The sequence below is a fragment of the Bidens hawaiensis genome, unplaced genomic scaffold (genome assembly GCF_021521415.1).
Source record: "Bidens hawaiensis isolate Kalapana, Puna unplaced genomic scaffold, B.hawaiensis_p1.1 tig00025004_1, whole genome shotgun sequence".
Lineage (NCBI taxonomy): Eukaryota > Viridiplantae > Streptophyta > Magnoliopsida > Asterales > Asteraceae > Bidens > Bidens hawaiensis.
The window spans coordinates 265,646-276,994 of NW_027493971.1; the positions used below are offsets into that span (position 1 = coordinate 265,646).

Consider the following 11,349-nt stretch of genomic DNA (forward strand, 5'->3'; position numbering starts at 1 on the left):
TACAAGTGTTGACTTGTGAATACTCATTACTGATTTCTTGAAACTCGTGAAACTCACAAACTCTAGTAGTTGACATGTTTTAAACTGCTTTTCAGGTGTACCTAAATTGGAATGATTTGATGACCTGTTACTTGGCTGAAGTGTGTGGTTGATACTACGTGAATAGAAGCAAGGGCGATAGTAGTAAGAAAGTTTAGTTAACGAACTAGTTTTGTTTGTATCGCTTAGACTGTTAAACAATGATTAAACAAAGAAATGTAATATATTGTTAATTAGTTTGTAATGTTTCTTTATAAACAATGTATTGATATCAGAGGTGTCTGTTACATTCTCGTTTTACGCTTCCGCATTGTGCTAGTCGGGGTGTGACAAGCTGTGATTCCATGGATTATTTTTTTTTTCTTTTCATTTTAAAATACCTTCTCAATGATATCAGACATGCTTCAATTATAAAAACAAAATAATAATAAATAGTAATAGCCAAATTAATGATTTAATTCCTCATATGCAAACTTTATAATTAAAAGAGTGGCCGATTAATCTCAATTTATCCTGTACTCCTTATTAATCGCGAATCCTATCTCACCGCCCGACTAGCTATTAGCTTGAAGCCTTGTACCCTAAACTTATATATAATCATCACGACACCAATTTTTCAAGTATCTGGAAAATCTTCTCCACTCACCTCCACCCTTCAAGAATCCAACACTCAAGAACACATTAATGTTTGAAACTTAACGTTATAGGAATTTGCATTAATAATTACGTTAATGCGAGAAAGGTTTAATCTTTTGATCTGAGTACAGTATTTATTTAACTATTTATTTATTTAAGACATTTATGGAGTTGAAGATTTTGTGTACAAGGAAATGTTGGCTCCAGCTATTACTTCTTTTTCAGGTAAACTTCCATTTTCATTATTAATATTTACTTATTGATTATTTTATATATATATTCCAGTTAGTGTTCTGGGTAAGAAAAAAATAGAAGATTTAGGGTTCTAAAAGAATTAAATTTGTAATCTATATACTCTTTCAATATGGTTTGTTATTTGTTTCAGATTCTATTAATATTAGTATTTTTCGACATAATTCAAGCAGAGTTTGACCAAAATCAATTGCAACGAAAAAGGGCCAGAAACGGATATTGCACCGCATTCTTGTATTCATGATGAGATAATTGAACAAAGAAGAAAGAGACACGGGCACAAGGTCTATTCAGTAACTCCACAAGTTTATCATGCTACTGATACCGAGCCTCTTCACCGCAAGGGAAGGGTATTATTGGAAATTCAAAAAGATTCTGGCTTTTTTAAGATGGCAAAGCAGCCCATCAGAATTCATCTAAACTATGACGCTGTTGGTCATTTGCCTACTAGAAATTGTAGAAACGTTGGTGATATTGTGAAAGTAAGTTTGGTTAATTATATGTATTATGAAATTCTGATGCAAATTTAAATGATTCATGGTTATTTTGTTCTTCTTGAAATTTGAATAATTGTCTTGGTTAATTTGTGTTTTTTGAAATTTTGATGCAAATTTAAATGATTTTCTTGGTTAATTTTGAAATTATTACGCAAATTTAAATGATTTTCTTGATTAATTTTGTGTTGAAATATTGATGCAACTTTATAAGATTTACTTGATTAATTTCTGTTTCTTGAAATATTGATGCAAATTCAAATGATTTTCTTGATTAGTTTGTTTTCTTGAAATTTTGATGCAAAAGTCAAATGATTTTCTTGATTAATTTGTGTTTCATTTTTTCAGTTAGGTGAACCACTTGCAGCTTCTAATTTGGGTACACCGCCTTGTACTGGTCTCAACGATCCTCCAATTTTTGGCGATTGTTGGTATAATTGCACTTCGGAGGATATAACCGGGGAGGATAAAAGGCATCGTCTTCGACAGGTATTTTCTTGTTTTCGTTTTTCTTCGTGGGTTTTCGGTAGGGGCGTAAACGAGCCAAGCCGGCTCGTGAGCTACTTGAGATCAGCTCGTCAAAAGCTCGAAAATCGAGCCAAGCTTTAACGAGCTCGAGCCTTAAAATAAGCTTATTTAATAAACGAGCCTGAGCCCGAGCTTCACTTATTGAGCTTGAGCTAGCATGCGAGCCTAAATGACTTGATTATATATATACTTTATATTTATGTATTAAACAAATATTTATATAATAATATTTATGATATATAATTTTATGATAAATATAGCTATATAATATATATTATGTTATATAAAAAAATATTTTAAATTTTATAAAAAATTAAAATGTATATAAAGTAATTGACAATTAATAAACGATCTGAGCTAGAGCTTGAAAAAATGACTCATGAGTTGAGCTTGAGCTTTAGAAAAAGAGCTCGAAACGGGCCGAGCTAGACTCTAGAGCTCGCCCTCGGCTCATTTACACCCCTAGTTTTTGGCAATGGATCATTATTTTGGTATTGCATTTTTAATTGTTTTTTTTTTAATTAATTTTTATGTATTATGAGAGATCAGGCCTTAGGGCAGACAGCAGACTGGTTTAGAAGAGCGTTGGCGGTTGAGCGTGTAAGAGATAACTTGCGTTTAAGTGGTTACTCTGCTTGTGGACAAGATGGCGGTGTTCAACTTCCACGTGCATATATAGAAGGTTTTCTTTATGGTGGTTTAGGACTGTAAACGAGTCGAACGTTCAGTGAATAGTTCGTGAACCTTTTGGCAGGAACTTCGATTTTAATAAACAAACAAACATGAACAATTTTTTTTTATTTAGTTAAAAGAATCAATATGAAAACATGCCTCGTTCGTTCATTTATGTTTATGAACGTTCGGTTATGTTTGTGAACCGTTCATTTGTATTGCTAACGAACAAACATAAACGAAAACGAAGATGTACATTTTCTTGATGAATAAGCACGAACAAGAAAACCCAATTTGTTTGGTTGTTCGTGTTCAATTGTTTGCTCAGTTAAAGTTAAAACACGAATATATGCTCAGTTCTTGTTCGTTTACAAGCCTATATCTGTTTGTTACAATGTTTCATTTTTATTACAGGTCGAATCGACCCGGGTCGAGTTGACCCGCAATCATATCATGCATAATAAATGAATATAATTATGCTTACGAAAACATTATTATTACAATAATAATCAAAATCTTAGAATGAAACAGTTTAGGAGGTTCTGTGTGTTCAAAATAGACTTTTGGCAACTTTTGGTCAAATTTTCGGTGACTACAAGGCCTACTTGACCAGTTCATTTTAATGCCAATATTTTTATACATTTTTTAAAATCTTTTTGTCAGAGGGTGTTGCGGATGCCGACTTGGTTCTTTTGGTGACTACAAGGCCCACCATTGGCAATACTTTAGCATGGGCGGTAGCATGTGAACGTGATCAATGGGGTCGTGCAATTGCTGGTAACTTATATTCTCTCCGTTTTATTTCTCAAAAGTCAAAACACACTCGTTATAAAAAATTAGTGTTTAAAAGGTGAACGTGCGATTCACGTATTTGCAGGACATGTGAATGTCGCTCCTCGACATTTGACAGCAGAAGCCGATACGCTACTTTCGGCTACTGATAGATTCTAAGGATAGAAAGGTGGAAGTGGCTGAATTATGAAATTAAAAAGGCCTGATTCGAGATAGGCGATCTCCAATACAAAGGTTTATTAGGAAATTCAACAAGATAAGCAAAAGTAAAAGCAAGAACAGATTATTTAAACATAAAATTCTGGTGAAGCAGTTATGTTTCTCTGACTTTTCAGCATCCTCATCCTTTAATCTTTCCATAACTCATGAGACTATTCAGCACCCCCAGCCCTTTATCTTTCCATAACTCACAATCAGGTTTAAATGGGTCAAACCCAGGCCCATAAATAATGTGAAGCTGTTCCAGTGGGTTTCCTTGGGCTGATCCGACTTTATTTGATTTCCTCCGTCTTGAATAAACTTTCATTGCAACCGGATATGTATCAGCTACCCTCATACATGAAGTGAGTTTAGCTATGTTTTTGGATAATTTCTTATATTCTTCTTATAACTTGAATAATGAATATCACGTTGAACCCAACAAAAGATTATAATGTTAAATAAACCCATTTTCTTATTTTTGACATAACACCCTTTTCTTATCTTAGGATTTAGGCATTTAGGTTATGAGAGTTTGAAGTGTAAGGAGAAGGGTATAATGGTCATAATATATAAGTTTTATTACATGAAACGAGTAAATGAAATTTTATGTATTTCAAATGGGCAATATGATATTATTGTAACTTAAGTTATAGGGTATATGACATTTCCTCTTTTTTGTGTGTGTAAGACGGTTAAAAAGTATGCGGCATTTTATTGAAAAAGGTTTTGACAAGTTTAATGTTTCTAGGTGATGCATGTTCTTGGATTTGACCCTCACGCGTTCACTCATTTTAGAGATGAGAGAAAAAGGCGGCGAAGTCAGGTAAAACTATGTGTATTATGTCCTTGTATAAGCTATACACAAGTTTGACTATTGATTCACTTGGTTGTCTTAGCTTGTAACATCCAAGTGGTATAAAGGACTTGTGATTATAACCATGATTTTCATTTTTTTATAACTATGATTTTCTTTTTTTTTTTTTTTATGTTACATATTTTGAAGGTTACTGAAGAGACAATGGATGAAAAGATTGGGAGGACGGTGACACGTGTCGTTTTGCCACACGTTATCATGCATTCGCACCATCATTATGGGGTACGTTACATCACGCTCTTTTTTTTATTTTAGGGTTGTTTTAGTAAACTTATAGTTTTAAATTATTTATATATGAATGAGTTTACTTGGGTTAGGCTTTATCTCCAACAAGTCAAACATGAGACTTATCAAATGGGTTAAACGGGCCAGAAACTCGCCTAAATTATTGTTTTAGTTCATTATTCTTAAAACAATGTTATTGTTGAAACAATATAATATTTGTGATCATATTTGGTATAGTGATTCTTTATAAAAAAAAATTATAGTTTTGGACAAAAAGTGTTTCAGGTTAACCCGACTCATTTTGACCACCGATACCAAAAATTACCCATGCCCCTCTAATAAAAACCGAACTCAAATAAACAAATTGTGAAGCAGTCTTTGATAAATAATTTCTTAAAACTTATTATATAATTTTTGTAATCATACTTGGCGTAGTGATCATCTATAAAACTAAAATCTTGGTACGAGGCTAATTATAGCATGGTGGATCGTCTTGATTGGGGAAGTAACCAAGGGAACAAGTTTTTTACGGGCCCGTGTAACCTTTGGAAAGGGGCTTATTATTGCAATGCAACACAATTAACGGGATGCACATATAACCGTGAAGCGGAGGGTTATTGCCCGATTGTAGATTATAGTGGTGACCTTCCTCTTTGGGCCCGTTATTTTCCTCAACCGAATCAAGTTGTGTTTTTAATTAGTTAAATAAATGGCATCTATAATTAGGTGTGTAAACCAGCCGTGCCCGACCTTGCCTAAGCTGGAGCCCGGCTTGCTTTGAGCTTAATTTTCAAAGCTTAAGTTTGGCTTGTAAGAGATTTTTTAACCTTGAGCTCGACTCGAGGTCTTGTTTATTATTTAATAATTACATATTTATTATGTTTATATAAATGTATAAATCTTTTTGTATATTTTATAATTATAATTTTTATAAATTAATATACTCTTAAGTTATCTTTATATTATATCATACTTGTATATGTAGAAATATTTATTATTTAATGGATATTTTTTATATTAGATTAATACTATTCTATTTTCACAAATAAATAGCTCATTTAACTTAACAAAGCTCGAGCTTGGACTCAGCTCACTTATTATTATTATTATTATTATTATTATTATTATTATATTTACATAAGTACATAATTAATTTCGTATATGTTATAATTATAAAAATTTATATATAACTTAATATATTTAGTTATTTTTTTATCATACTTGTATATGTAAAATGATTTATTATGTAATGCATATCTTTTATATTAATATTTTTTAAATATATATCTAAAATAAATAGCTTGTTCATGCTTGGCTCGTTTAACTTAACAGAGCTTGAGTTCAACTTGTTTTGAGCTTACACGAGCTCAGTGGATGAAGGCTCATGCTCGGGCTCATTTATTAGACGAGCTTCAGTTTAAGTTCGGCCTCGTTTACATCTATTCAATCTTTTGACCTCTTGATTCGTCTATAATCTATAATCTCTTCAATTTAAGCTCAGTAGATGAAGGCTCAGGCTTAGCTCAAGCTCGTTTACATCTAATAATTTAAACTTTTGAACCTCTTGATTTGTTGATTGCAGGTGGACAGTCATCATTGGCTGATTTTTGCACTTATTTTGTACCTTATTCTGACGGTTCATGTATAGACCCTAACGGTGCACCCGAGCCAGAGAAATGTTGGGTGAAGTACGCGGAACAAACTCAAGGTAAGCCTTTCATTTCAAAGTCTTTCAAATACAATAATATTTATTTATCATAGTTCTTATATTTGTATTTTATTTAATTTTTTAAGGTGTATGTCCTCTTCATTGGTAAGAAATGGCTTCGTTCGGGGCTCTATGACCCAAGGAAACGGTTGTTATCAACGAAGATGTGTAAACAATAAATTAGAGGTTGCGGTTGATGATATGTGGAAAGTATGCCCCGAAGCTGGTGGACCGATTAAGTTTCCTGGCTTTAAAGGTACTTATTGAACACAAAATTTCTCGTCGGGTTGAATGAATTATGATTATTCGGGGTGTGCATGGGTTTGTCTTGGGCTCAAAACTGAACCAATAATCAAAAGTTCGGTTTTTGAGTTTCTAAAAACCGTTTGGTTTGGATTTGTTCAGCTTCGGTTTTATCAATTGGGCTTGATATTTTTAGGGTGTGTTTGGGATTGCTTATTTAAGAGAAAAAAGACTTTTTGTTAAAAAGACTTATTAACTTATGAATATTTTAAAAGAAGTTTTGAAAAAAATGTTTGGATTAGCTTATGTGTTGGGGAAAGCCAAAATGACTAAAAAGAAAACTCTTTTTTAAAAGAAGTGTAATGGGTTTGAGGGTTAGAGGGGTGTAATAGTAAATCAAACCCATTAAGTTAATAAGTTACAAGTTCCTAACTTTTCAAAACCCCTTTATCTTGCCTTCTCCATAAGTTAAAATTCATAAGGCCTTATGGTTTGCCAAACATCTTATACACGTTATTAACTTTTCAAAAAGTTTATAAGTTATAAGTTGATGAAAATAAGGAATCCCAAACACCCCCTTAGTCGAAAAAATTGGTCCAAATTAATGATTTTGGGCCTAACTTCTTTTGTTAGTTACAGATTAATTGATTATTATACATTTGGGCTAAATTATTTGTGTTACACTATCTATTTAATTCTTGTAGATTACTTAACTTTCAAAATAAAAAATGAAAATTCATAAATTCGGTTCGGTTTTTTAGGTTTTAATTACATGCAAAACTGAAACCAAACCGAAAATTCGGATTTTATGAAAACAGAAAATCAACCTGTTAGTTTTTGTTTGGGCTTATTTAATTCTTGTAGATTACTTAACTTTCAAAATAAAAAATGAAAATTCATAAATTCGGTTCGGTTTTTTAGGTTTTAATTACATGCAAAACTGAAACCAAACCGAAAATTCGGATTTATGAAAACAGAAAATCAACCTGTTAGTTTTTGTTTGGGCTTGGTTTTTTCGGTTACAGAACGGGTATGTTTGGTTTTCATTACATGCAAAATAGAAACCGAACCAAAATTCAGTTTTTACGAAAATATAAAACCAATCCGTCGGTTTTTGCTTGGATTTGACTATGTCGATTCGGTTTTTTTAGATTTAATTACATGCAAAACCGAAACCAATCCCAAAATTCGGTTTATAGGGAAACATTATACCATACTGTCCGTTATTTTTGTTACGCATTGGTTTTCCGGTTTCGTACACCCCCTAATGATTATTTTGCCAATAATTTTTTTTTTGTTTTTTTATTTTCTTTTTCAAATTTTAGGTGAGCTTATCTGCCCGGCATATCAGGAGCTCTGTAGTGCAGACCCTATTTTGACATCCGGGCAGTGCCCGAACTGACTTAAATGGTGACTGTGTGTGACATTCGTGACAAAACCGGTTACATCTCAATATTTACAAACCGAATAGGCGATTAACCGCTTATTGCGTATCGAAAGAACAATTAAACAAACGGATCTGGTTATGACCCAGATATCCCGAGGGGCCATCTATAAGCGATATACGATTAATATAAGCTAACATATTAGTATTATTGCCTTAGTTCAATAGCAAACCAGTTAAACGAAAACATGCTCGTTTAACTACCAGCTATAGATTTAAACGCGAAAGATAGTTACAAACCAAGCATTGTATCATCCGTTAAGCCGAAAAAGACTTACCAAACACTTATTTGAAATGTTTTAAGCGATTCGTGAAAATATTTTCAATTTTTACAAACAAATGGTATGTTTTTCTAAATTTACACAAAAATGGCCGAAAAACGCTCATTTTCGCGCTATTTGCCGTACCCGATATATTTTTCGCGCCAGAAACCAAACCCGAAATAAAATTAGACTCGGAATTTCACATACGGGCACACAAATCAAGAAATTTGGGCCAAAATAAATCCCAAAGGGGGGGGGGGGCATTTGTCCGGCCCGCTAAAAGAAGAAACCCCCCCCCCCCCCTCCTAAGGTTTTCTTTATTTGTATATTATATGTTAGATATTTTAGTTCATTTTTTTCACAACTTCTGGAGACAAATCCCTGATCTTCATCAGCCCCTTCAAGAAATACAAGGTAATTTTACCCTTTACACCAATTTTAACATGTTTTAACTATGGTTAATCTCATATAAACATAGTATAAATTGCTAAAAACTATTACCCTAACCATGCGAAAATCCTAAAAATGGTCTAAAAACATTTTTTGATCATACACATGGTTAGGAATCAGAATCATACTCTTTTTTGGCCATAAACACAGATTAAAGGGTTTAAACGACGTTTTTACGGTTCAAAAGTTCGGTTTAATACCCTAGCCGAAACCCTATGTTACAAGGCTTCCATATTGATAAAACATGCTTGGTTTATGATATAGGACCTGCACATAGCTTATATAGGAGCACGAGAACCCGAAAATTGGATTAGGAGAGCGAAAACGAACGAAAACCGCAAAGGTAATGCCGAATTGCTCGATTACGGGCTGTTTAGGATTCGATTGTGATGTGCATATTGTTAGGTTATAAAATTTTTCAGGGACATCAAGGACTATATGAGTGAGTCCCTGTCCAAATTTGGTAATTTGTCGACTACCCGAGAATATTTGGCGAATTTATTACCGAAATGGGGCGTTTATTTGGGAAAATTAGTTACAATGCTTGAAAAATTATGAAATTTTGTGGGGAACTCAGATTTCGTTTATTATGATCACATATGAAATTTGGGGTCATTTGGAAAACCCTAATTATGTTTTTTGCATTTGTGTTTATTTGAATCTTTATAGTCATTGTCGGCTCGGAAATGATATTTGGCAAGATTTTTACAGTTTGAGATTTTCCCAGGTTATTTTTGGACAGTTTTTCATCACTTAGAAATTTTGGTGGAATTTTTGGAGATCGTTTGGTATAAACGGACGATTTTCTGGCTAAATATAGCTGATAAAATAAATTTTTATAAATTAATAAATCAGTAAATAATTCCAGAAATATTTTTATAAAAATCTATATATTTTAATTAATAAATTACTAAATTTTCATAATTTAAGGATTAACGGATAATTAATTATGCTAATTTAAAGATTAAACAAATTCAATTCTGATAAAAATCGACGAGTTCGTGATTAACGAACCTGTTGGAATATTAGAATACCGAGAGTGATCAAAAATCATATTTTTGAATTAATTAAGTAATTACGAACTTTTTATGAGAAACACGGACAATTTGAATAGATTGTGCGTGTTTTTCTCTAAATCAAACTGAATAAACGGAAACTAGCCCCGTAGCGAGTCCAGACCCCTGATGTGTGATCTTTCTTTATAATTTAATCATTTTATCGACCAACACATTTACCCAAGCTTACATCCTCATAACTGTTTTCTGAACGCACAAACGAACAACTTAGGACAGCCGGGAAAACGGTGAAACTGAGCCAAGTTCGGTTTTAAGTATTAGACGTTGAACAACATCACAATCTAGCCTATTGACACTTTCTGGGCGTACCAGCTTATACAGCCCAGTTTAGTATAATGATTATAATAATATTAAAATATTAATATTATTATAATATTCATTATAGGGACCAGTGAACAAGTCAAAACAACCGCGAACTTACACTGTACCGCTGTGTTGATTATCTTCTAAACCGTGAGTTTCATGGCCCACTTATAAACTATTTTTATGAACTTTCAGGGTGAACAACATGTTGATACATATCTGTACACTATGAATTGTTTGATAATGGGAATTATCTAAGTGCTAAAACACGAAAGTCCCCACGAACACAGTGATTAACTTCGAGCCGGTGGCTTGTGAATAGTACTATTGGCTTGACAAACCCAAACGGAATCGGTCTGGTTTCCGTGTCACATAGCGCCGTTTACACATGACCATACTTATACAAACAGGCTATGTAGTGTTAGACATAGCTACCGGGGCATGTTGTGGGCGGAAGGGGAGTCATAGTGGTTGATTGGGCGTGGGAAATGGATGCACGCAGCACAGACAATCAAGGCTTCACTGTAGCTTAGCATAATTACATCATAAACATACAAACAAACGTACTTATGAACGTACATACATACATACTTGCGTATTTACAACTATGATTGTTGTACGCACAACTGATTTCTTGAAACTCGTGAAACTCACCAACTATTTGTAGTTGACCCCGTTTTAACATGTTTTTCAGGCACTGGATTGGATTAGAAAATCAATGTGCTATGTGTTTGACTTGCGATCAATGCTGGGTGAATTGATGCAAGTGTGCTAGTAAGAAGTAAAGTCGCTTACGGACTGGATTTAGTTTGTATCACCTAGTTGTAAACGAAGTTAGATCAATGAAAAATATTGTAAATTAGTTTGTATTGTTCTTTGTAAACAATGTGGTTGATACCAGAGGTGTCTGTACATTCCAGTTTTACGCTTCCGCATTGTGTTAGTCGGGGTGTGACACTGTGTTGGTGGAACATGTCATTGTTTTATCGGGTTTGATGGGCCCGATTGTAGCAAACGTAAGTATCATTTTCCATTTGTGTATTCACTTAGTCAAATGATTTTTAGTCGGGTTGTTTTTTATACAATAATTTTTTTATCTAAGGTCCTGCCCGAGCAATTGTAGTGGAAACGGGAAGTGCTTCGAAAACG

At 33.3% G+C, this 11,349-nt stretch overlaps 2 long non-coding RNA genes across 2 annotated transcripts; both read left to right on the forward strand.

Moving 5' to 3' along the window:
- The first annotated feature begins 1,791 nt into the window (after window positions 1–1,791).
- On the forward strand, window positions 1,792–3,559 carry LOC143570522 (uncharacterized). The gene is made up of 3 exons (XR_013141945.1): window positions 1,792–1,910; window positions 3,285–3,398; window positions 3,499–3,559. It is a non-coding gene; the product is annotated as an uncharacterized LOC143570522 (long non-coding RNA).
- A 2,722-nt stretch (window positions 3,560–6,281) lies between these two features.
- On the forward strand, window positions 6,282–8,071 carry LOC143570521 (uncharacterized). The gene is made up of 3 exons (XR_013141944.1): window positions 6,282–6,421; window positions 6,508–6,677; window positions 7,990–8,071. It is a non-coding gene; the product is annotated as an uncharacterized LOC143570521 (long non-coding RNA).
- Window positions 8,072–11,349: the final 3,278 nt, after the last annotated feature.